Genomic DNA, 25,473 nt, shown 5'->3' with positions numbered 1-25,473 from the left:
ACAGGCAAGGAACAAAATATTAGCCTCAAGTTACATTGTAGGCGGTGAGCTAGAACAGATAATGCCTTCTAGAAAGAGGTCAACTGTGGAGAAGGCAAGTTTTATACTATCTCGTACAGAATGTCAAAAAGAACAGCTCTGTGTGAGGAGATGTGATAAGCCAGGGGCAGGGCACTTCAGGAAGCTGTGGAAGCTAGGTCTTTTCATCTGATAAGCATGTCCATTTGCACTCCTGCATCACTTAGTCGGGTGCAATTCTCCCCTGGTTCCCCACTGAATAAATCAGTATCTCCCTCTAAATGCAATTGTTAAGCTTGGTTTTCCTTTGCGCCTGGTGCTCTTGGAGAAAAGAAAATCTAATAATAGAGTTTTGTGTGAAGGTAGAGAGCAGGAGGACATCAAATAATCATGAGGCATCCCGGTGATTAAAGAGCTAATTGTGTTGAAGGTCATCTGTCCTGGGCTTGTCTAGAAAACGTCAAAATGTGAATTGCTACCCAAAGCAGCAGCTGCTTCTTCAGGGCACCCACTTAGCTCAGAATAAGATGACAGTCACATTATTAACTCACAAATGGAGTGAGCCTTCAATAGCCACTTGCTTCCGCTTTTCTTCACATTTTCTTCATGTTTTCTGGTTGGTGGATCCTTCATATATGTAAACTGATTTGGGATTCCCAAATGTCTGCTATCCAAAAAGGCATTCGTTTTTATTCCAAACAATTTCTATAAAACTTGGTGTTGTGATAAACAGCTCAGATTAAACATAGTACAGGACTGACTGAAGCGGTTGGTTAACTTCCTTGCATACTACCCGTCAGTGTGCCATGTTTTGTTTGTTTCCTTAAACCAAGAGTGGGGAATCCCCATTGCTTCCCTTGGCTTTTAAGACTTAGAAGGAAGAAAAGAAAGCTCCTAGTAAAAACAGGCATGTTGTCAAAGCAAACTATTGTTAAGCTTGCCATAAGATAACAAAGACAACAAGAAGAAATAAAAACATCTTGGGCAGATTTCAGTGTGCTAGCCTCCTTAGTATTATCTTTATAGGGAGTGGTGGGTGGGTGGTGGTGTTTGTGTTCAGTTACTTTCTTTTCTTTCTTTTTTTTTAGTGAGAGGAAGCTTTTAATCTTTTAATAGAAAATATCCACTTCGACTTTGCCTGAGCAGGCATTCAGGACAGTCACAAAGGTCAAGAGGCTTCCTCTCTTTTGCTGGCAACTGACCCTGACCGAGGGCTATCTATTAGATAGTCTGGTAGTTTTGCTTTGTATGATGCAAAGTCAGGGTTGATTAAGACTCAAGTTCTTTAAGTAATATTTTGTTCATTTCTAGAGACTTTCATATAATGTATTTTGATCCATACTCAGACCCTCACGTCTTCCAAGATCTACTTCCGCCTTGCTACCCACTCAAATGCTTATCTGCCTCTTTTAGAGATCAAGAAGGCCAATTTCTACAGCCCATTACTGGTGGGTGATTACTGGTGGGTGTGGAGCCGTTCCCTGAGGTGTTATCAACTGTGAGAAGTCACACCCTTAAAGAAAACTGACTCTCCCTCTCCTAGCACCCAGCAACATCAGTAGCTCTGCAGTTAGTGGTGGGACTTCGTGCCCACCTTCTTCTCTCTGTCTATGCACTGGGATTTTGTCTTGCTTTAGCTTAAGCACATGGGAAGAGACTGCGACAACATGCAGAGATCTGTACAAGCTGAAAGCAGACCAGATCTGAGCACAGAGCTTGGCTAGAAAACATCAAAATGTGAATTGTTACCAAAAACATTCCACTTAGCTCAGAATGAGAAGACAATCACATTATTAACTCACAAATGGAATAAGCCTTCAATAGCTACTTGCATCAGATTTTCTTCATGTTTTCTGGAAGGTCAGTGGATCCTTGATTTATGTAAACTGATTTTTGTCTTTTTATGTGGGATTCCCAAATGTCTGGTAACCAAAAGACATTCGTTTTTATTCCAAACGATTTCTATGAAATTGTTTGAACCTGCACAGATTCAATTTTAATGCATATTCAAACACTACCATTGAAAGAAGAACATAGAGTGAGGTCACAAGCTTCTCAGGAATAAATTAGCAGGGAAGATGCACATACAAAGTAGCAGAGACTGTGAGAGCATGCATAAGATCTTCACACGCTTAAAGCAGACCAAGTCTGAGCACAGAGGAGAGGAAGTGAGCAGAAATTTCCATCTTCAGTTAAGCTATCTGCAATTGATAGCTGCTGGGAGTGTAAGTATCAGTTTTTCTTCTGGTGAAGTGACCCTGGGTATACCAACCACAATGTAGGGCAGTTTCCATGATCAAACACAGCTGGCCAAGGCTAACCAGACTCCATAGTGCATGCACACTTTGTGTGTGTGTGTGTGTGCGTGTGTGTGTGTGTGTGTGTGTGTGTGTCTTTATGTGTTTTGCTTGGTTTTGTATTGTTGTTTTGGGTTTGGGTTAAGATGTTTTTGTTTATTTGTTTTGTGTTTTTATTATATATAGAGAAAAAACATTAATTTCAATAGGTAGGGAAGGGAATAAACATCTGGGAGTGGTTAAGAGAAGGAAAAGAATGTAATGAAAATATATGTGTTTGGGTTAAGGCTCCACCCCAGCCCCTGATATCCCTATATCCAAAGAGTCTGGAATATTTGGGTGGAAAGTTCCATTCCAAGCCCCTCCCCTGGGAGTTGCCTCAGTCCAGACTCCACCTCCAATGTTTGGTTGGAAGTTCCATCCCAAGGTCCCCCCCCCCCCCCCGAACAAACATGTAGTTTCCCCGGTCTTCCTTCCCCATCTCCTCTAAGAGGGCCTAGAAGTCCACCCAGGAACACTTAATATTCATTAAACCTGGGCTTTTTCTAATTCGGTTTGTTTTGGTCTGATTTGGATTATTGCGTTGGCGAAGAGGTTTATTGGACTGCAAAAGCTTTTCAATATGAAATCCTCAAAAACTTAAATAAAAACATTTTAAAGGTCTGAATTACCAACAATGGGCTTCAAATAAGAATTTGTCTATTCTGGGAGGCCATCTGTCCCCTAACTCCGACCATCTTTTTAACGCATGTTTTTCCCATGATCCTTCCACCACACAAACAGGAGACAGTCCTCCCAAGCAAGCCGCCAGATTTCACTGTGAGAAACACTGAAGCTATAAACTTTTCTGGTAAATGTTCTGGCATAGCACAAAAACACTAACGACCTTCACAGACGTTTCCTAGAATCAATAGTTTTGAATTATGGTTTCCATGGTGTCTTCTTAGTTTTACAAATGTTTTCCTTTAGATTAAAGGAGTCTCTTTTGTTCCATTAGCAACACTTGGTGTAATTGTGCAAGGTGAAGCCCTGTAGTATCTAGAAACTTGATCTTGAAAGGTTTTCCCACAGGTGTTTTGCTTTCTCTTTAATTTTCAAAGAACAGTGCACTCTACTTCCTGGTTCAGCTCTTGGGGTAGATGAGGTAGCTTTGTAATTTTAGGACTGAATAGTCAAGAGATCTGAATTTACTAGGCTCCCTTTCTAGTCATCATTTTTCATTTTTTGGTAGAGAAGTGGATGCTATACCTCGAAACCAGAGCACTAGTATGGAGCTACCTTGAATGGGTACAGTATGTGTTTCTGGTGCTTCCATTTGGACTACTATATATTCTTGAGCCTGAAATACATTGCCTTGAGTATTGTGCTTCCCCTTAACCCTAGCCTTCAGTTTAGTCAGTGGGCCTTCTAAAGATGAAGGGAATCCTCCCTGGAAGCTGTCTGAATCTGGACTTTTTTTAATTGTATTTTCTTCATTTTCTGTAGTATATGGGTACATATACCATGCAATGTGCCTGGGTCCAAGGATAGCTTATAGAAATTACTTTTCTCTTTCTAACATGTTTGTCCTGAAGAGCAAGGCTTCGTGGCAAAAAACTTTGCCCTCTGAGCCTTTTGAAACCAGTTCAAACTGGGCTACCTTCCTTTCCTTCCTTCTTTCTTCCTCCCTTTCTTCCTTCCTTCTTTCCTTCTGTATCTCTCCTTTTTTTCCTCCTTCCCTTGTCTTCTTAGTGTACATAGATAGATAGATAGATAGATAGATAGATAGATAGATAGATAGATAGACAGACAGACAGATAGATAAGTGCCAGGTTGCCTTAAAACTCATGGAGATCCTTCTTCTCTAGCTTCTAAGCTGTTAGAATTTCATATAAGCCATATTTTAACTTTCTAAACATTTTCATTTATTTTATTATTGTTATATGTATGATGGGGGAGCACATGATACATGGCACATGTGGTAGTTAGAAAGCAATTATGTGAACTTGATTTTCTACTTCCATTCTTTTTTTTCTTCCAAAGTTTATTAAATTATAAAAGTTTCCATTTCCGCCCCCCCTCCCAACACCCTCCCACTCCCCCCACTCCCTCTCCTCCTCCTTCTCCATCCCTAAGAGCAGTCAGGGTTTCCTGCCCTGTGGGAAGTTCAATTTCCTCCCCCCTCCCTCCAGGTCCAGGAAGGTGAGTATCCAAACAGACTGGATCCCAAAAATCCAGTATATGCAGAGGAAACAAGTCCCAGTGTCATTGTCAATGGCTTTTCAGAAAGACTCGGGGCCAGCCACATTCAGAGAATCCGGCCACATTCAGGGAATCTGGTTGGATCACGTGCTCGTTCAGTCCCAGTCCAACTGGCCTTGGTGAACTCTCATTAGATCAGTCCCCTTGTATCAGTGGGTGATCGCACCCCTCGCAGTCCTGATTTCCTTTTTCATTTTCTTCCTCCTTCTGGTCCTCATTTGGACCTTGGGGGGCTCAGTCCGGTGCTCCAATGTGGGTCTTCGTCTGGATCGCCATCCATCGTCAGATGAAGGTTCCCTCTGGTCTTGCCTTCTTTAATCACGTTCTCTTTCCTTCTACTTCTCGTTTGGACCTAGGGAGTTAAGTCCAGTGTTCCAATATGGGTCTCTGTCTCTATCTCCATCCATCGCCAGATGAAGGTTCTATGGTGATAAGCAAAATATTCATCAGTATGGTTATGGGCCAAGGCCGGTTCAGGCACCCTCTCCTCTGTCCAGAGAACAATCTGGGGTTCTCTCCTTGGACCTGGGATCCCATTTATAATCAAGTCTCTTGTAAACCCTAAACCAGACAGAAGAGAAAGTGGGAAGTAGTCTACAAGACATAGGCACAGGAGACCACTTCCTAGGTAGAACCCCAGTAGCACAGACAATAAGAGAATCAATGAATAAATGGGACCTCCTGAAACTGAGAAGCTTCTGTAAAGCAAAGGACACCATCAGTAAGACAAAAAGGCTACCTTCTGACTGGGAGAAGATCTTCACTAACCCCTCATCAGATAAAGGCCTGATCTCCAAAATATACAAAGAACTCAGGAAACTAGACACTAAAACTCTAATTAACCCAATTAAAAAATGGGGTGCTGATCTGAACAGAGAATTCTCAACAGAAGAACTTTGAATGGCCAAAAGACACTTAAGGTCATGCTCAACATCCTTAGTGATCAGGGAAATGCAAATCAAAACAACTATGAGATACCATTTTACACCGGTCAGATTAGCTAAAGTCAAAAACACCAATGATAGCCTATGCTGGAGAGGATGTGGAGAGAGGGGAACTCTCATCCATTGTTGGTGGGAATGCAAACTTGTGCAGCCACTGTGGAAATCAGTGTGGCCGTTTCTCAGGTAACTGGGAGTCAACCTCCCTCAAGATCCAGCAATTCCACTCTTGGGAATATACCCAAGAGATGCACTATCATACCACAAAAGTATTTGTTCAACTATGTTCATAGCAGCACTATTTGTAATAGCCAGAACCTGGAAACAACCTAGGTGCCCCTCATTAGAAGAATGGTTAAAGAAGGTGTGCAACATATATACATTAGAGTTTTACTCAGTGGTAAAAAACAATGACATCTTGAATTTTGCATGCAAATGGATGGACATAGAAAACGCTTTACTGAGTGAGATAAACCAGACCCCAAAAGAGGAATATGGTATGTATTCACTCATAAGTGGATTCTAGCCATAATTAAAGGTCTTTGAGTCTATTATTCGTGATCCTAGAGAAGCTAAATAAGAAGGTGAACCTGAAGAAAATCATGTAGTTATCCTCCTGGAGACTGGAAATAGACAAGAGGGCCAGGTAACCTCGGGTGCAAGGGGGGTGGGGGGGGTGGGAGGGTTGTTGGAAGGGGAGAGGGTTAGAGAGAAGGGAGTAGGGGAGGAATGGGGAAAGCTCGGGGGACTGGGAGGGGGAGGGAGGAAGGATGGATATGGGATCAGGGAAGAAGATATCTCAACTACTTCCTTTCTTAAGTGGATTCTGGAAATGGAACTGTTTGTCTGGTGGCTAGTGCTTTGATCAAATGAGCCTCCCCACCAGTCCAGTTTTGGCTTTTTAAGTGTCTGCAGTACAAACCTTTGCCTGTCCTCTTTTTCATAGCCTCACAAAAATATTTCTAACAGATGGCCTGGGTCTCACTCCATTACGCACTTAAGCTGTAAAGTCTTAGTTTAAACGCCGTCAATCCACAAAAGAATCATGGCCTTCAAGTTCCATCCCCAGAGGTAATCTGTTTAAACTTACCTTTCAGCAGCAAGAATGCTGATTGGCCAATGTGAAGAAAACTATTGATTGTTATGAAAGTCTCTTTTTTACCAATTTCCAACTGTGTTATTTAAATAAAGTGCTTTATTATCCCTGTGACTATCTCTTTGTTTTTAGACAGTTCTCAGCTCTGAACCAACTCGTGCTCTACCATGCAAGTCCTGAACAGTAGATAGTCATGGCTACGTCCTATCTGTCAAATCCTGAGAAGAGGCATATATGAGGCTTGGGTTTCAGTGAGACTTTGGAGGCCAAAGTCACTTTCAAATACAAAGACATTTAGCAAAAATTTGTACTGTCCCTCACTGCATGTCCCTTAGCCCCCAAATCTCAAAATAAACTCTTCTCTCCTGTGTCAAAGGCAGAAGATCAGATTTCTTGTCCTTAGCACAGAGTGAAATGATCCTGAGAGGGCGGCTCCAAGGTTTCTAAAATCACACTGACTGGCAAGAAAACTGATACCTATTTGCTAGGGAAATGACAAGTTCCCGAGATGCTGGCACACTACAGGGTGAATACGTTCACTCAGGAGAACCGACTCTGTAAGCAGTGTGGGAGGAGGAAACAGGGATAGAATATGGAAGCTGTGAGGGAGGAAGTAGAATACATGTGTCATGAAAAGATAAAGGAGCCTCTTAGAGGCAGAAGGGAACAAGAGGGGTCAGAGAGATGGGGGGAACAAGTGGAGAGTTGACGAAAAATGGTTTGAAAATGCCACAATGAAACCTATACTTTGTATGCTAATTCAAACAAATTTTATAAAAGAAGTTCCTGTTCTGAGAAGGTTCTAAGGTGGCATGTCACAGAATATTCTTGCATCCCCATATTTATTGCAACACTGGCCACAGTAGCCAACTTACAGAATGACTCCAGGTATTTGTCAGAAGCTACACGGATAAAGAGAATGTGCTGCCTATTCACAATAGAGCTTTTACTCAGCCAGAAAGAAGAACGAAATGATTCCATTTCCTGGAGACTGATACAATTAGTGATCATCAGATTAAGTGAAATAAGCAAAACTCAGAAAGGTATATCCTAACATTTTGTAGACATATCATCACATAGATGTATCCATGTGACAAGAAACAGTAGAGAGACTTGAGGGAGGAAAGATACTAAAAAAGAGAAGAAGAGGGCTGAGAAGAAAAGGAAAAGAGCAACGAGGGTATGCATGGTGAAAATATATGATAAACATGCAGAAAATGTCTTTAAGAAAGCCAGCATTCTGGACAATGAATATGCATCACTAAAGAAAAAATGAAAAGAATATTGTTTTGCAGTGAACTACAAAAGACAGAGGCTCCCTTTTCAGAAGAGACATTCTTACCACTGACTTTGTAGCTTACTCTTAAATATTTTAGCCCAAAAGTACTGCTTTCCTGAACTGTGAACCAAAACAGTGAAACTACTGATCAGAAGCTTAGCTCCACAGAATGCTGCATGCATTTCAGGTTGCTAGTCACCAAACCATGAGGTTTTTGCCTTAGTGCCTTCTTGACCATAGTTCTAATGCCCCATGCTTCTGCCAAGCCTAGTAGTCCCAAAAGTCACTTGAGCTGTAAGTCTTTTCTTTTATGTTCCAGAATTACATATAAGCATGGTGGCCTTCAGAAATTATTGTTCAGCAGTAAAAATGTTTTATTGGTCTTTAACATTTTTATTAAAATAATTTATACCTTTTTTCTTTTATGTAAATAATAATCTCTATATTATATGATTAAATGGTTGAACTTGGGTGGATCTTGGAGACCAAAAAATAAATTACCTTCATCAACAACTCCCTGCTGTATAGTATATAAATAATACTTTTCTATAGATTTTTGAATGTATTTTTGCTTCCTTCTTCTGTTTCATCAATAGCCCATTAAATCATGTGGTCTGCCAAGGTGATACTCTGTGGGTTCTGAAAGCTCAAAGGTACACTCACCAACTTTAGCTAGTTCTGTTTTCTTTAAATAGCAATGCATCCAATCTTCTCTGGGGTCAGAGCAATGAAACTCCTCTGGACATCCTTGTCACTCACAATACTCCTAACTTAGGAGGCATTTCCCACAGAGAAGATAAAATTATTTACTCCGTAAAGTGTCTATGAGGTCAGCAGTATGGAGGGAGGTAAGGGAGGTATAAGTGGTTGTAATAGCTCAAAGTGGTAGCACACCGCTTCACATATCTGGGATTGGGATTTTCTGATAAAACATAGTATATTGTGATTTGGGAGTATAGACATGGCATGTCTATGTATTTTAGAAATTTTTTTCTAGTTGATCAATACATATTGTACTGTAATTATTGTTACATTGCTTGTAATCTCAAAAATGATTCTTGCCAATGAACCAATAAACAGCAATTCTGTATTCCCATGCTGTTTGCATTTTTATCATTAGAAGCCAGCATTATTGTCATTCTCCTGTGTCTTTGAACTGTACCTAAAACCACATAATTCCAATCACAATTAACTCTATAGACCCCTTTCTATGAGCTGCTGTTTTGCTTTATAGATATTTAATTAATTTCTTTGAAATATACTATCTGTGATTTTAGTAAATTCACAACATTATATGACCAACAACATCTGAATCTAAAGCATTTTCATCAGCTTTGGAGAAATCCTACCCTGCACCCTTAGGGTTATGGCGACATGCTGGTCGTTCTTGTGGTCCATTGACATCATAACTGAATAGGACTATTGGTTGTTTTCCTCTTTTGGAAGCTTGCATGGCAACTTTTGGCACCTTAAAAGCTACTTCTCAGAGAGGAGGCTTTTAGATCAGTTCCAGCTCAGGGACTTCTTGTCCCTATATCTAAAGTATATGGTGTCTTCAACAATAGGGACTTACCTTCCACATCTGGGAGAAAACAAGGGCAACAGCAATACCCTGGATGTTTTGGGAGTGTCTTGGGCAACCCTGAATAATAACGGAAAATGAATTCTCTGGTCTTGGGAATTTATTTTTATATGGGTCTTTTGCTCTGGGAAGAAACATTGTCAACCCAGATTAGAACATTTCATTTAAACTATGCATGCATATTTATACATAGGCTTAAATGTATTATTACATATAAGGTCTTTTAGGTAAACAATTAATGTATAATTCCTTATGACTTTTTCAATACTGTTATTTTGTCTTCCTCTATCCTTGTGTATCTTCCCCTCCCTAGAGACCCGTTTCCTCAGTTCTCCAATAAGATCATCTCTACCCCAACCACCCTACTCCTGCAATGGTCCCTTTTTACTTCCCTTGTTTCTGAAGTCACTCTAGGATATGTACTCACATCTGCAGATTTGGAGCTAGGAGCCTCCAATGAGATAATGTGCATTATTTTCGTTTCTCATTCTGTGGTTCCTCACTCAATATGATCTTTTTACTTAGATCCACTTACCTGCAATTTTGATGATTTCATCTCTCTATAAAGCTGAGTAGTATTCCATAGTGTGTGTTTATCATATTTTCATTACCCAGTCATTGGTTGAATGACATTTAGATTGTTTCCATTTCATACATATTGTGAATAGGGTAGCAATGAACATGAATGAGCAAGTATCTATGGAGTAGGATGTGAGTCCTTTGGACATGTGCCAGAGAGTGAAATAACTGGGTAATATGGTAGATTTATTTTTAGTTTTCTGAGAATTGTCCACACTGATTTTCATAGTGGATGCAACAGTTTACAATGTAAGAGACAGAGGATTGTGGAGTTTTCTATGACATGGTTTCTTCTAGCAACGTCAGAAGTTACATGGATAAAGTATCACCAACATGAGCAGAACAAGGACAAATACACACACACACACACACACACACAAACACACACGAGAGAGAGAGAGAGAGAGAGAGAGAGAGAGAGAGAGAGAGAGTTAAAGTAGTCAGGGGAAAGAAGACAAGGCCTCAACTTTTGCACGAATAATAAAAACCTAGAGACAGATATTGGAGTTCAAATTGAAGATCAGAGAAAAAAATCAGACAACTAGAGAAATCTTTTACCTCTACCAAATCTTTACACTGAAAGGACAAAATCCTATCTCTATGAATCCTCAGACTCCACACTCCACTGAGTTCCTGTCTCTTCCCCCTTTATATTCCTCTCTGCCCAGATATATTGCTTGTATCTCCACCTCACTAATGCTGGGATTAAAGGTGTGTGACTCCAAAACACTGGGATTAAAGGTGTGAACCACCACCACCTGGAGCTGTTTCTGGATCAGTCTTTTGTAGCCCAGGGTAGCCTTGAACTCACAAAGATCTGGTTGCATCTCACTTCCCAGGTCTCTCTATTTGTTGTCTGATTTGCTTTTCTGATCTTCAACTTGAACCCTGATATCTGTCTCTAGGTTTTTATTATTCATGTTACACTCAACCCTATGCAAAGAACCTTGGGTAATTAGGAAATGCTGAGTGTGCTGTCCAGGTGGCACGCAGGGTCCACTCTCCTGTGTGCTGTTGATGATGTAAGGCAGGGTTAGTTCTCTCACTCTTGTGACCCCCAGGACCAGCTCTCTTATCTGCCACAGGTAGAAAGGGGTGGAGCAGGGAGGGCATCTTTCCCTGACCCTGTTTTTGGGGTTGCAGGTAAGCCAGCCTAAAGGGCGTGAAATCAGAAGACCTCACCACGACCATTATGCATCCTACAGCAATCATGAGAGGGGGACCTGCACCTGGTCTGGGTAAAACAGTAGAGCGGTCCCTGGGAATATCAGTAAGGCAGACCTGGAACTGGAGGGTTGTCATGTAGGAGAACTGGCCCTGCTCCTTGATGCAGGCAGTGTTGGTAGACAGTGCTGGAGAGTTTCTCTAAGAGAAAGCTGGTAGACTGACCAATCCAGCTACCATCAAGGCTCAGAATCGGGCAGTGAGTTGGCCTATCCCAACATTTAACCTTTACGAACTGCTGGAGCATGTGAAGGGGACGAACCTACAGATCCAAATCAGCAGCATCTCCTTGACACAGCACAACAGGATATCCAAGAGGAAATCCCCAGTAAGATCTCATTATAGGTGGTTAGGCCTTGACCTACTCTTGACCAACGCTTGGTAATGAACACTTGAAAGTAAAGATGAACAGATTAAAGGCTAAACTGTGTCTCAACAGGTCACAGTACAGCTTCCATGAGAAGGTTCTTCTTTTCTTGTTTTATTTCTTTGTTTTGTTTGGATTTGGCTTTTTCTTTTAAATTTGGATTTGTTTTGTAAGGACACATGCGAGGGTACTGGAAAATAAGAGGAAACAGATGCATACTGTGAAAATCTGCAAAGAATCAAGAAAAGTGAGAGGAAAAATTGCCGAGCGTATTCTGTCAATCATGTTTTAAATAAACACTGATTGGCCAGGCAGGAGGTGTAAGTGGGAAAACCAGACAGGAAGTGGAAATGATGCAAGGAGAGCAGGAGAATTCTGGGGAGGAGGAAGTTGATTGCTTCCACTCCTGCCTAGATCACCAAAGTAGCAGGATGTGAGCTGTCCCACTGAAAAAGGTACTGAGCCACATGGCTAACATAGATCAGATAAATGGGCTAATCAAGATGTAAGAGTTAGCCAATAAGTAGCCTGACCTAATGGGCCAATCAGCATTATAACTTACAGAGATCTGTGTGTGATTTTTCTCTGGAACTAAACAGCTGGGGGGTCAGGCAGGACAGAAATCCGAACAAGCCAGCCCCCATCATGTTACAACTTCACCCAAAGAACACTGGCTACTATCATCAGTAAAATAGCTCAGAGGGTAAAAGTGTTTACCGGATAAGCCTGACCACTCAAGTTAGATCCCTGGAACCCAAAATAAAAGGAAAGAACTGACTCACAAAGTTGTCTTCTGACCTCCACGTAATCACCATGGCATGCCCATGTCCACACCCACAATAGTACATAGGCATCATCTGTGTATATGTGCACAGACACATATGCTGAATGACAATAAAAACAACATTAGAAAAAAATAGTTATTATAAAAAAGACAAAAGATAACTGTTGGTGATGCTGTAGTGAAAAGAGAATCCAGGCATATTGTTAGTGGAAAAACAGTCTTAAAGCATATTAAAATGTTACATGTAGAACAACTTCTGATCATTTGGTATAGATTACTCATTACTGGGTATATAGCCAACAAACATATCAGTATGTAAAAAGAAATCTACAGCCTATTTATTATAGCAGTATTCATAATGGTTAAGGTGTGAGAACAAAGAATCAACAGCCAAATGTGTAATTTCTACTCTCTCCCTCTCTCTGCGTGATTTCTACTCTCTCTCTGAGTAATTTGTACTCTCTTTTTCTCTCTCTGAGTAATTTCTACTCTGTATGTGTATGTATAAAAATAATAAAAAATAAGAAGACACAAATTTGAGAAGTAGTGAGAATGAGTGCACAGGAGGGGTTAGAAGGAGGAGAAGGCAGGGGGAAATGGTATAAATACAATATGCATATCTTAAAGTCTGAAAAATATATACAATTTTAAAAATAGAATTAGATGAGGCTTTATTAGTCACAATATTACTTAATATTCAAGAGTGAACGTGAAGATTATAATATGTATACTACATCTCACCCCCTACACAGACACAGAGAGAGTTTTACAATGAAGCATCATGCAACTGCTGGACCCCCCACCCCAAATCTTTCTCATATTTACTTAAGTTTCTCCTATGAACCTTATCACACCCCTCCCTTCATAAACCATATTGAATCAATATGTTGAAATAAATTAATTTAGAGAGACAGTGAGGGATGGAGAGGCTGAATGATCTCCACCGGAAGTGAAAACTAGTAAGATGGGTAACAGAAACAACGTCTCGTCCCTCTTAGTAGTACAGATTGTGACTTCCAGTGATCCTAGAAAGGACATGGCTATGGAGGGTATGTTCAGTATGTGACCACAAAATTCTCATAAAATAAACAGTTGTCCTAAATGCAATATAGAAACAACAGAAATACTACTATGTGTAAAGCAGGTCCCATACAGCATGCTTTGTTTGGTCCTATTAGACACCATTAAGAATAAAAGCAACAAGACAATGACAACATACAGGATCAGATAGGAAAGATGAAGAAGGCCCTGTCCTTTTTATTCTTCTATGCCTTGGTATTGTGAAAGACCTCACATAAAGGAGATTCAGTTACTCAAACTGCTGATCAAACAGAGGTACACTCAATAGAAAAATAAAATGTTTTAATTGGAAAATAATGAAAGCTCCTAGCTGGGGCTCTAGGTTCAGTTATCATGAGGCTTGATAAGGAAATGTATCAGGACCTACGAATTCTTCTTGGAAAATATTCCATGAGAAGAATTAAGATAAGTGAATTTGATTCAGTGCAAATAGATCAATTATTGAGAAGTAGGAAAACATACGTAAAATACACCATGATGTATATCTAGTTATGTTTAGGCCGATTTTAACTGTAGAATAACCTGTGACAGCCATGCTTTTCCAATCTGAATGAATACATTTATTAAGTAGATATCAAGCAAGGAATAAAAAGTGCAAGCAATGGCTAAACAGCAGAACGTGAGATCAGGCGTTTTTATCACACATCAGGAGTGACCAGGAAAGCTTCATGAGAATAATAGCTGGAAACCTCTGAAGGCTGAAGAGAGTCCCATGAAGAATGCCTTAATCCTCAGTTGAGAAGTCTGAATAAAAACACATAACATGTGGCAATAGATTATCATCATGAAATCAGCAAAACTGACTGGAGAAGGTGTGCTAAAAGTCATGCTAGGGTTCCCAGTTGAGAAATTTCTGGCTAAAGCAGAATAGTCTCTCTGTAGGTCCACCTCCAATGCCCCGTTGTCACAGCAATCATTTTTATACTGTAAGATAAGCAACAGTAGCCTCTGTTAGGAATGGTTTCCTGTACATCGTTCCCAGGGGCACAATGGTTTTACCCAGTTTTCTCACTTTGTGTTCTCAAGGGTACAGTGCATTTACAGGTGAGCTATTTACTGTTGCTCTTTTCCTCTTTGTCAATGGGCTATGGAACTAGTCAGTCCTATCAAAGTGTCTGTATTAGTTACTTTTCTGTTGCTGTGATCAACTGCCATGACCAAAAGCAGCTTATGGAAAAAAAGAATTTATTTTGACTTGTGGTTTCATAGAGGATAAGAATTCATTATAGAGGCAGCATGAAATCATGTGGTAGACATTGTGTAAGGAGTACAAATCTGAGCGATCACATTCTCAAGCCCAAACAAAACCCAGAGTGCAAACTAGAATTGGAGTGAGGTTCTGAACTCTTGTCTACTTCTTCCAGCAAGGTCACAACTCCCTATATGTTGCCTTCACCCAAAACACAACTACCAAACTGTAGACCAAGTGTTTAAGTACACAAGAGTATGAGGGACATTCCTCATTCAAGTCACCAGAGTTCTCTCCCTGATCTCTATAGGCTCACAGCTATTTCATATTGCAAAATGCACTAAGTTTACCTGCAAATGTTCTCATACTATTTTTATCATTTTCAACACTCTCCAAAATCTCTTCTGAGATGCAAGGACATTTGTTTTCAAATATTTGTTTATTTTTATGTCAAGTGCATGAGTATTATTCATACATATGCTAAATACAATGCATGTATGCCAAGTGACCACTGGGTCCAAGAAAGGGTACATGGAATTATGGGTGTTTGTAAGTGGTTACATGGATGATGAGAAAACCAACCCTGTTCTCCACAAGAGCAGCAATAGTTCTCTTAACCACGGAACCTTCTCTTCAACCTCATCCAGGCAATCTCTTAACTGTAGCTCCCTATAAAATCAAATATCAAATTGTATACTTCCAACATACAATGACATTAACATTCCGAAATGGAGGGATAGGGACACAGTGAGAAAATATTGGATCAAAGCAAGACCAAAACCCAGATGGGAAAATATCAAATGCTTTAGCTCCATGACCAATGTCTGAAAATTTAGTTCCTGATGGCTTAGATGACGTAGTCCCACAAGTGTAGCTGCCTGTGACATATATCATTCTCTTTGACTAGTCCAACACACTGCATGCAGCCTCTCTGGCAGATATCACAGGAATCTGGCATCTCCAGCAACCTTGACCTCATTTTTCACAACTTCACAAGCAACCTCTAAAGGCCTCCTGCCCTCTCGGGGCCTTCACTCACCAACTCCGCTGTCACACATTGTCTGGCCTTAGTGCCTCACTGAAACCACAACAGAATCCACGAACCCTTTCACTCAGGCATCTTTCATGCCTCCAAAGCCAGCCCCATGGGGATAGCTGCCAAATTCAGCAACCCACTTGGGGTGGCATCTGACTTTTTTAATATCATATTTCTAGCAGCTTCTATTTACTTTCTAGCATCTGAAAACTCATTGGGCCCTTTTGTAATTTGCAAGCTTATGTTGGTGGGGTCTTGCCCTGGGGGTATCCTTGTTATTTTTTTCTAGTATCTATCTGGAGGTTTCTCATTGACTCTAAACCTCCTACTGCTGTTTTTCTCTCCAAACTGCATGTCTTGTTTATTTCTGCCCCACTTGCTCTTTTTCTTTGTAGACCTACATTATGAGTATGGTTAATGCTAACAACCATGTTTGACGTTTGATTGTCTCGAAATTTCCCCTGTGGAGGAAAGTAGTCCATTACTTTTAAGTTTAAGCACATGTAAGTTCTTCGGATATGGGAATAAGGTAGCCAGATATTTTTGTCAAAATATTACATGAATAACCTTTTGACTAGTCGCTAGTATTGTGACTCCTGAAAATTCTTAAGTTTTGCCTCTGTAGTCTTCATTGATCTCAGAACTACTATATTCCAGGATCCAACTAGAATAGCCTTTTAAGCTCTACTTACAACATTCAGTTCTTTTTAGTCCAAAATTCTAGTCTTCCACATTTCTCCACAAACTACATGGGGAAAAGCCTGCCCTACACAAAGAACTAGAGGTGACTGAGTAAAGCAGGGAGTGGGAAAGATGGCTCTCTCCAGGGAAGAGCATAAGAATTGGTTGTCCAGTGCCAAACAGTGAGCCCTGAAAACATACATATAGGTAACATTATATGCAATCAGCAGATTATATGGAATCAACATCTAAGATATAGGAATACACATGTATATACAAATAGGTATATGCATGCAGTAACAATTGATGAAGAAAAAGGCCATGAATTGGAAGGAGAATGGGGAGGGGTGTGGGGGTGTTTGGAGCAGTTATTCTTAACCTTTCTAATGCTGTGGTTTGGTGTAGGATGGTCTTCTTTCTATGTGTTGCTTTCATTGGTTAAATAAAGAGACTGCCTTCGCCTTTTGATAGGACATTTATAAACAATATTTGGGAATATGGGCATAGTTCTCTCCAAACTACTTTCTGCTGTTTATTGGGTGAAGTAACTTTTTTGAGGATCATTCAAGGTGACCTTTCATGGAGTCTTGGTCCATCAAACCACATAGGCTGGAATTAATTCGTAGGTTCTCATCTTCTGCAGAAACAAAAGAACTTCTTTTCCAAAGCAACAAATCCTTAGACCCAATTTTGGAATCAAGATACCTTTATGCTGATTTAGCTTAGCAGTCCATACAATGAAATGTCTGTCTGTACTTAGCTCTTTTACAGTCAAAAATTCAAAGAAAACACAATAATATACATAATCCAGACTCTCCGTATATTTTTCATCTTTACATGCTTATTTTTCTTACTCCTTTTAAACTATGACTGTCTGTACTCTGTCTCTTTAAAGACTTTGTTTTATTTTTTTAAAGTGATTATTTCTTTTTCTAACTCTCTATAGTTTTTCCTCTCTGTCCCAAGCCTACATACATTTATTCAACATTGTGACTCATTTGGAGGTCTTTTTAATCTGAATTTTCTTTATTGCATATCTGTAATTCTTTTTTGACAGAAGTGGTTCTTAAAAAGTTTGGGGACATTACTATGACTAAGGTTGCCCAGTCCAACATGTTGGATGAGGTCTGTTCATTGCCTTTGAGAGCCATTCTTTCTGCCCCAGATCAAGGGTCAGATTGCAGCAGGTCTGTGTTACCATTAAGCAAGTTGAAGCACTCTGCTCACAAACCCCATTTAAATGTTTCATAGCAGGACCTCCAGAAAGAGTCACAGTTTGTGCTGGGAGCACAGCCCAGGAAGCCAACACTGAATCAGATAGACCTCTCTTAAAGGAGCTGCAGCATGCCACCAGCAAGCAAAGCTATTTCAGAAAGAAAAATGCAGTTAAACTTTGTTGTTCTGTGTCTACAATTCCTTTCTAAGTTTTCTCAGGTTTTAAATGGATTATAGCTCGTCACATTGGAGCCAATTTGTTGTAGAAGGCTGTTTGTTTGCTCCTGGTTGCTCAGCCCTGAAATAATCACAAAGAAACCATATTATTTGCAATACTGTTTGGCTAATATCTTAAGTATATTTCAGGCTAACTCATATCATAAATCTACCCATCTCCATTAATCTGTATATCACCATGAGGTTGTGGCATACCAGGTAAAGTTCTGACATCTGTCTCCAGTGGGGCTACATGGCTTCTCTCTGACTCTGACTTCTTTCTCCCAACACTCAGTTTAGTTTACCCTGCCTATTTCGACTCGGTCTTTTAACAATCATCCAAACAGCTTCTTTATTCATTAACCAATAAAAGCAACACATATACAAAAGGACCTCCCACATACGATGTTTGTCTTTCTGGGTCTGGATTGCCTCAATCAGGATGGGTTGTTTTTACTAGTTCCTTCCACCTATCTGCAAATTTTAACATGTCGTTTTTTTTTAATCACTGAGTAATACTCTATTGTGTAAATATACCACATTTTCTTTATCCTTTCTGTAATTGACGGGCATCTAGGTTGTTTCCAGATTTTGGCTGTTACAAATAATTCTGTTCTTTTGTCAATACCAGACTGTTTGCAGTACTGTAGCTCTGCAGTAGAGTTTGAAGTCAGGGACTGTGATGCCTCCAGAAGTACTTTTATTTTACAGGATTATTTTGAGTATCTTGGGTTTTTTGCTTTTCCATATGAAGTTGAGTACTGCTCTTTCAAGGTCTGTGAAGAATTTTGCTGGGCACTGGGTTGAATCTGCAGATTGTTTTTGGTAAGATTGCACTTTTAATATGTAAATCTCCAAATATTAATCCACATACCTTTGATCACCTGATTTTTGACAAAAAAGCAAAAAATATAAAATGGAAAAGAGAAAGCATATTTAACAAATGGTGCTGTCATAATTGGGTATCAACATGTAAAATAAAAAAAGAATAAAAAATCAACACAAATCTGATCTTATGAAATTAAGTGCCAATTTGTAGCAAGTGTAGGACAAAGTAGCACATCAAACGGTAATAGAAGATGCCAAATCTGGGAAGGTCTTATAGGACGAATGATAGCATTGCTTGAACACATAAAGTATAAGTGAAAATAATAAAATTCTCTAGATAAAAAGATCTTTAGAGGTCAATAAAGTACAATGAAACTGCTGCTTAATGATAAATATTTTGAGGATGAGATATTCAATAAAATAAAAAGTTATTACTGCAATGGCTGTGTGTAATTAGTTACTTTTCAGGAGATAGAAAAGGATTGATTGTTATAAATGTCTGCCTTTTTCATGAGATTTTGAGTCCTAGACTTTGAACCATAAGAATATATGTAAATATGGATGTAGTAGAATGGATCTGCAATCTCTTTACAGTGATGTGAGTCAGGAAAATAGGAATACTCTTCAAAGATCCCATGCCAAATAGCATCAAACAAGGTGGAAAATGATCACTGAGACTTCAGGCTGTCCTCTGATATCCACATACTTGTTGTGGCACACGTACATCACACATACTTAGACTGACACCCACATATGCACACTGAACTCATACAACATACACAAATAAATCTTCCAAAAAGAGCTCAAGGTCATCATTGTGTCCATAGGTAGTTTGGAACCAGTCCAAGTTAGAGATTTTGTCTCTAAAAATCTAAATGAATAAAATAACACTGTTATGTTAGCTCATGTTGGTTATCTTTTTATTTGTACAGTAGTTATACCCTCAAATGCAACCAAAATATATATAGTTTCAAAGCATGGATATATATGGGTATGCATAGAATAACTAGTTACTTGGGGAAGAGTAGCTAAGAAATTTTCAGAAACCTACAGGGCAAGGGAGAAAAACAGTAAAAATAAAAAAGGCAAAGAGAACCATTAACAGATTCCGTTTTTTTTTTCAGGAAAGTATCATACTATCATTATTTCTATTTTAAGTAAAACTTCTCCACATTCTCTAATCAAGGCTAAACAACAACCAAGTATCTGTCTAAGAAAAATGGTATATGCTGGGTGTACTACAACATACCTGTAATTCAAACACTCTGGAAATGGAGGCAGGAAGATAAAGACTATCCTCAGTTATATGTAAAGTTCAAGACAAGTGATGTAGGAGGGTCTTCTTTCTATGTGTTGCTTTCGTTGGTTAATTAATAAAGAAACTGTTTGACCTGATAGGTCAGAACATAGGTGGGTGGAGTAGACAGAACAGAATGCTAGGAGAAAGATGCAGATTCGGGCAGATGCCATGATTCTCCTTCCCGAGATGGACACTGGCTAGACTCATGCTGATAAGCCACAACCTTGTGGGGGCATACAGATTATTAGATATGGGATAGTCAGGATGTGAGAGTTAGCCAATAAGAGGCTAGAACTAATGGGCCAGGCAGTGTTTAAATGAATACAGTTTCTGTGTAAACTAGCCGGGAGCTGGGTGGTGGGATACAGCCTGCTGCTTCTTTTCCCAACAAAGAGGAGCAATATTTAAAACTTCAGGGCTACCAAGACAGCTCTGTGGATAAATATACCTGCTGCCAAGTTAGATGATTTGAGTTCAATCCTCCCTTAGTTGAGGGAGAGAACAATCTCCTGCAATTTGTTCTCTGACCTCCATATGTGCATCTACAAACAGACAAATAAATTAATTAATTTTAAAAGAACAGTGTATAAAACACAAATACAGCTTTTTAACACCATTGCCTATAGAAGACCGAAGTTATTAAAGGCTCGATCTACATAGCTACATAGCATTTCCCTTATAGTTAAGAATGTTGAACATGTCCTTAAGTATCTTTTGGCCATTTGAAATTCTTCTGTTGAGAATTTTCTGTTCAGTTCAGTACCCAACTTTTAATTAGGTAATTTAGAATTTTAATGTCTAGTTTCTTGAGTTCTTTATATATTTTAGATTTCAGACCTTTATCTGATGTGGGGTTGGTGAAGATCTTCTCCCATTTAGTAGGTTGCCTTTTTGTCTTAATGACTGTGTCCTTTGCTTTACAGAAGCTTTTCAGTTTCAGAAGGTCCCATTTATTCATTATTGCTCTTATTGTTAAACGTATATATCTCTAATGGTCACAGTCAATCTCTTTTTTTAAAAAAAAGAGGGGGATATGATATAAGGGTGGATACTTTACATTGGTATGGACTTTGGTTTATTGATACAAATTTAAGGTAAACTTTCAAAAAAAGAAGAGATTGACTGTTATCATTAGAGATATGTACCCTACTCCTTCTAAATGAAAGCAGACATTTGTAAACAATCATTTCAGGAATTTTGGCATAGTTTCCTCCAAAGCACTTCCTGCTGTTTGTTGGATGAAGTATTTTTAGGGTTCATGGAGACCTTTCAGAGGGTCTTGTTCCATTAAACCTCATTAGCCTGGAAGAAATCCACAGGCTCTCATCTTCTGTAGAAACAAAAGCAGACTCTCTTTTTCAAAGTAATATATCCTTAGACTCAAATTTTGAGGTTCAGATACCTTTAAAATATATATATATTGGCTTAGTTTAGCAGCCCCCAGATGTCAAATGTTTCTCTGCAGTCAATAAGTTCAAATAAAACACAATAATATACATAATCCAGACTCTGTATATCCCATCTTTATGTGGCTTATTTTTCACCCTATTACTTTTTAATAATTATTATCATCTTTATTCTTTTAATCTATAAGTGTTGGTACTCTTTCTTTTTTTCCTAAGCCCATGTGCATTTATCCAACACTGTGACCCATTTAGAGTTCTTTTTGTCTGATTCTATCCTTATTGAGTATCTGTAATATTTTTCTGACCAGAAGCACTTTTTAAAGTGCTATGTGGGCATGTCTAGGACTAACTGTGTCTTTGCTTGTTCACTCCATCAAGTCCATCAGAGAAATATGTTCACTGCCAGCTCTGCTAGCCGTGATCACTGCTCTAGCTTGAGGAATATAGTGGGTCTATGTTGTCATTAAGCATGCTGTTCACAAACCCCATTTAAGTGCTCCATAACAGAACCTCCCAAAAGAGCCTGAGCCATTCAAGCCACAATGAAGTACAATTCCAAATTACCCCTAGTCACTCATTAAGCTCATTGAACTAAATGCTAGTGAGATGACATGGTAGTTATGTGCACGGGTCTTCCAGAAGACCGAGATTTAATTCTCAGCACTCATATGCCAGTTCACAATGATCTGTAACTCCAACTCTAAGGGATCTAATTACTATTTCCCAACCTCCATAGGCACTAGGAATATATGCTCTACACAGACATATAAGCAAATTTAGAAATCACTGGAATAATTCATCTTATTTTTGGATAATTTTTTCATAAAAAGAAAGCCTTTAGTTGAAAATTCAACTCCCATGCCTATTACAGCTTTCAACAAAAGGCAGAGGATTTTCGCAATCACCAGCATTTCTTTTTCAAGTCCAGAAGTTCAACCTTGAATATTTCTACCTTTGAGTGGCTAACTTTTGCTAGTAACTGATTGACTACTTTATGCATATATCCTCATGTACTCAAAGATTTGATCTGTTATTCCTGACTTTGCAGAATCTGCTGCCCTCTCCTAGGCTGTCATTCTGCTTTCTCCTTAAGGTACCCACCCATAGCCTAAACTGACTGTCTGTTGCCCATTCTCCTTTTCAATAAGAAAGCACTGAAAGGTTTAATACCAGTTCTCCACTATTGTTGTGGTTTTCTATATACATTTGCTGTTTATATTTGTGTTCCAGAGAACTGGTTGTTGCTACTATTTGGAAATTTTTTATTCACCATCCCATGTCTCCAATTTGCTCGTGGGTAGAAGACTGCTTGTTCATTTTCTGGCTAATCAGACCCAAAGAATCACACAGAAACTATATTAATTACAACACTGTTTGGCCTATTGGCTCAGACTTCTTATTAAATAACTCTTACATCTTAAATTAACCTATTTCTATCAATCTGTATACCATCACAAGGTTGTATCCTACTCATAAGTTTCTGTCTGGCTCCTGTCTCCTTCAGCAGCTATGGGGTATCTCCCTGACTCGACCTGCTCTCCAGTGTTTTTCTCACATTGGGTGTGTTAGTCAGGGTTCTCTAGAGAAATAGAACCAATAATGAATATATATTGCAGTTGTTTGAAAGAAAATGCCCACCATAGGTTCCTGTGGAGTGTTACTATTAGGAGGTTTGGTATTGTTAGAGGAAACATGTTACTGAGAGTTGGTTTGAGGTTTTACGTAGTAAATCTAGGCCCAGTGTCACATAGCACTGTGTCTTCCTGCTGTCTTTGGATCCAGATATAGAACTCTCATCTACTTCTCTAATACCATGTTTGCCTGCATGCGGACATGCTTCCCACCATAAAGATAATACTAAACCTCTAAAAACTGTAAGCCAGTCCCAATTAAATTAATTCCTTTAGAGGAATTGCCATGATCATGGTGTCTCTTCACAGCAATAAAATCTTAACTAAAACACATATCAAAAGAGTATTTAATAGACTTATACACACACACACACACACACACACACACACACACACATATATATATATATATATATATATATATATATATAGTCAGAGTCATAGAAGAAAATTTGTATCATACCAGATAACCCAAGAAGTCATAAAACCAATTTTGGTCGAGTTCACAAGTCCCAGTCTGGTCGTGAAGACCTGGAAGAGCCCTGGAAAGGTGCTGATCATCAGTCCATTTCAGAAGTCTGAAGAAGATGGCTGTAACATCAACGAAGAAATTAGCAGGGTCTTCTGTCTGCTTTGAAAGCCTTAAAAATAATTGAATGAATTATCATCATTTGGAACCCTTAAAAAATAATGGAAAGAATCATCATCTTATCATAACCACCACCAGCAGCAGCAGAAGTAGCAGCAGCAGCAGAATAGATGAACTCAACAAGAACAAAGGACAAGCAACAACAAAATGAACACACTGAGATTTCCTTCTTCTATGTCCTTTTCACCTGGGAAGCTACCAAAAAGTGCTGATGGCTTTTAGGCTAGGTCTTTCCACATTGATAATGGCAATAAAGACAGTTTCCCACAGACTCACGCACAGGCCAATATGATCTAAACACTCTGTTATATCAAATTGTAACCACTCTGTTATATCAAATTGTAACCAATGTAGCCAGCCTGGAAACAAATATTACTGTACTTCGTTTGGCATAAGATAATTTTGTTTGCTCTTTCTTCAATCTAGCAGTTACTTGCATTGATCAAGCCCATGATAAACTTGCCTAGGGTCTTATATCACTAGAATTAACTTTGATGTTGACATTTGTTCCATACTTCCTTCACATAAACATTTACTTCCTAGAATTAGACGATACAAACAGCTTGTCTACAAATACACATGTAATTTTAGAAGTGGCCATGTCCTCCTTCTTCAAATAAAGGCTTAGTTATATGGATTAGTTCCTTGGCTAATTTGTCTCAAATTCAACTTCACTGCAATTAATTTGGGTGTATTCCTGCTTCCCTCTCAAATAAGCATTTATCATATGGAATAGACAGCTAGCGGAGTAAACAACTTGTCTGGATGTAATTTCGGCAATGACTTTTTTAATCCTGTCCTCTTTGAGATAAGCATTTAATTATGTGAGCTAGACCTCACAGCTCTCTCTTTTAGGCTCAAATGTCACTGAATTAAGTTCAGTGTTTGTCTAAAGCCAGAACCTTTCCCTGGGCTAAATATGCAGATTCTTACTTTTAGTTACTTTGGGTCTCCTTTTTGTCCATTCTTTTCAGAGAGAAAAGAAAAGGCTTTGCTGATCCTATAGTATCAAAAGTTAAATCTTTTCTGAAAGACTTCCATAGACTTCATTTTTTTTTTAAATTCGAGACAGGGTTTCTCCGTAGTTTTTGGTGCCTGTCCTGGAACTAGCTCTTGTAGACCAGGCTGGCCTCGAACTCACAGGGATCCACCTGGCTTTGCCTCCCGAGTGCTGGGATTAAAGGCGTGTGCCACCACCGCCCGGCCATAGACTTCATTTTTTAAGCTGTAAATATAGATAGATTTCGTGATTTTGTTTTTGGTTTAGGAAACATTTATTGAGGGTCTTTTATGTAACAAATGTTTGCTAGACTCTGGAGATGTGATGAGAAAATTCACAAGTTCCTATTCTTGGGCTGGAGTCCAGAGGAGGAAACAGATATACAGACTATAGTAACTTTATAGGAAGATCTGTGCCCTAGCAGATATATACACATAGTTATCACAGAGGAGAATATGGCTGCTGCTAATATGGGTGCTTCAAAAAGAGGCTTACGATTAAGCTAGAGGTCTTGAAAGTGACACAGGAGTTTAATAGATGTTGAATTTGAAATACTACATTCCAGGAAGGAGAAATAGCGTTTACAGAGACAGAAAAGAATCAAAGTTTCTGGTAGGTTTGGGCAACATCAAGAAATTTAAACAGATGAGAACTGAATGTCTACTGATGGTAACAATTAACATTTATCGAGCATGTCATATGAGCAAGGATCTGTACTGTGATTGGTTTAAAAACACTAAATCTCCCCTTTTAAAATAGAATATATGTTTCTACATCTCAGTTCAAACCAGCTACATGTAAGATGCTTAAAAGACACTTTTGAAACTGACAAGA

Source organism: Myodes glareolus, chromosome X (genome assembly GCF_982192425.1).
Source record: "Myodes glareolus chromosome X, mMyoGla1.1, whole genome shotgun sequence".
Lineage (NCBI taxonomy): Eukaryota > Metazoa > Chordata > Mammalia > Rodentia > Cricetidae > Myodes > Myodes glareolus.
This window is presented reverse-complemented; position numbering follows the sequence as displayed.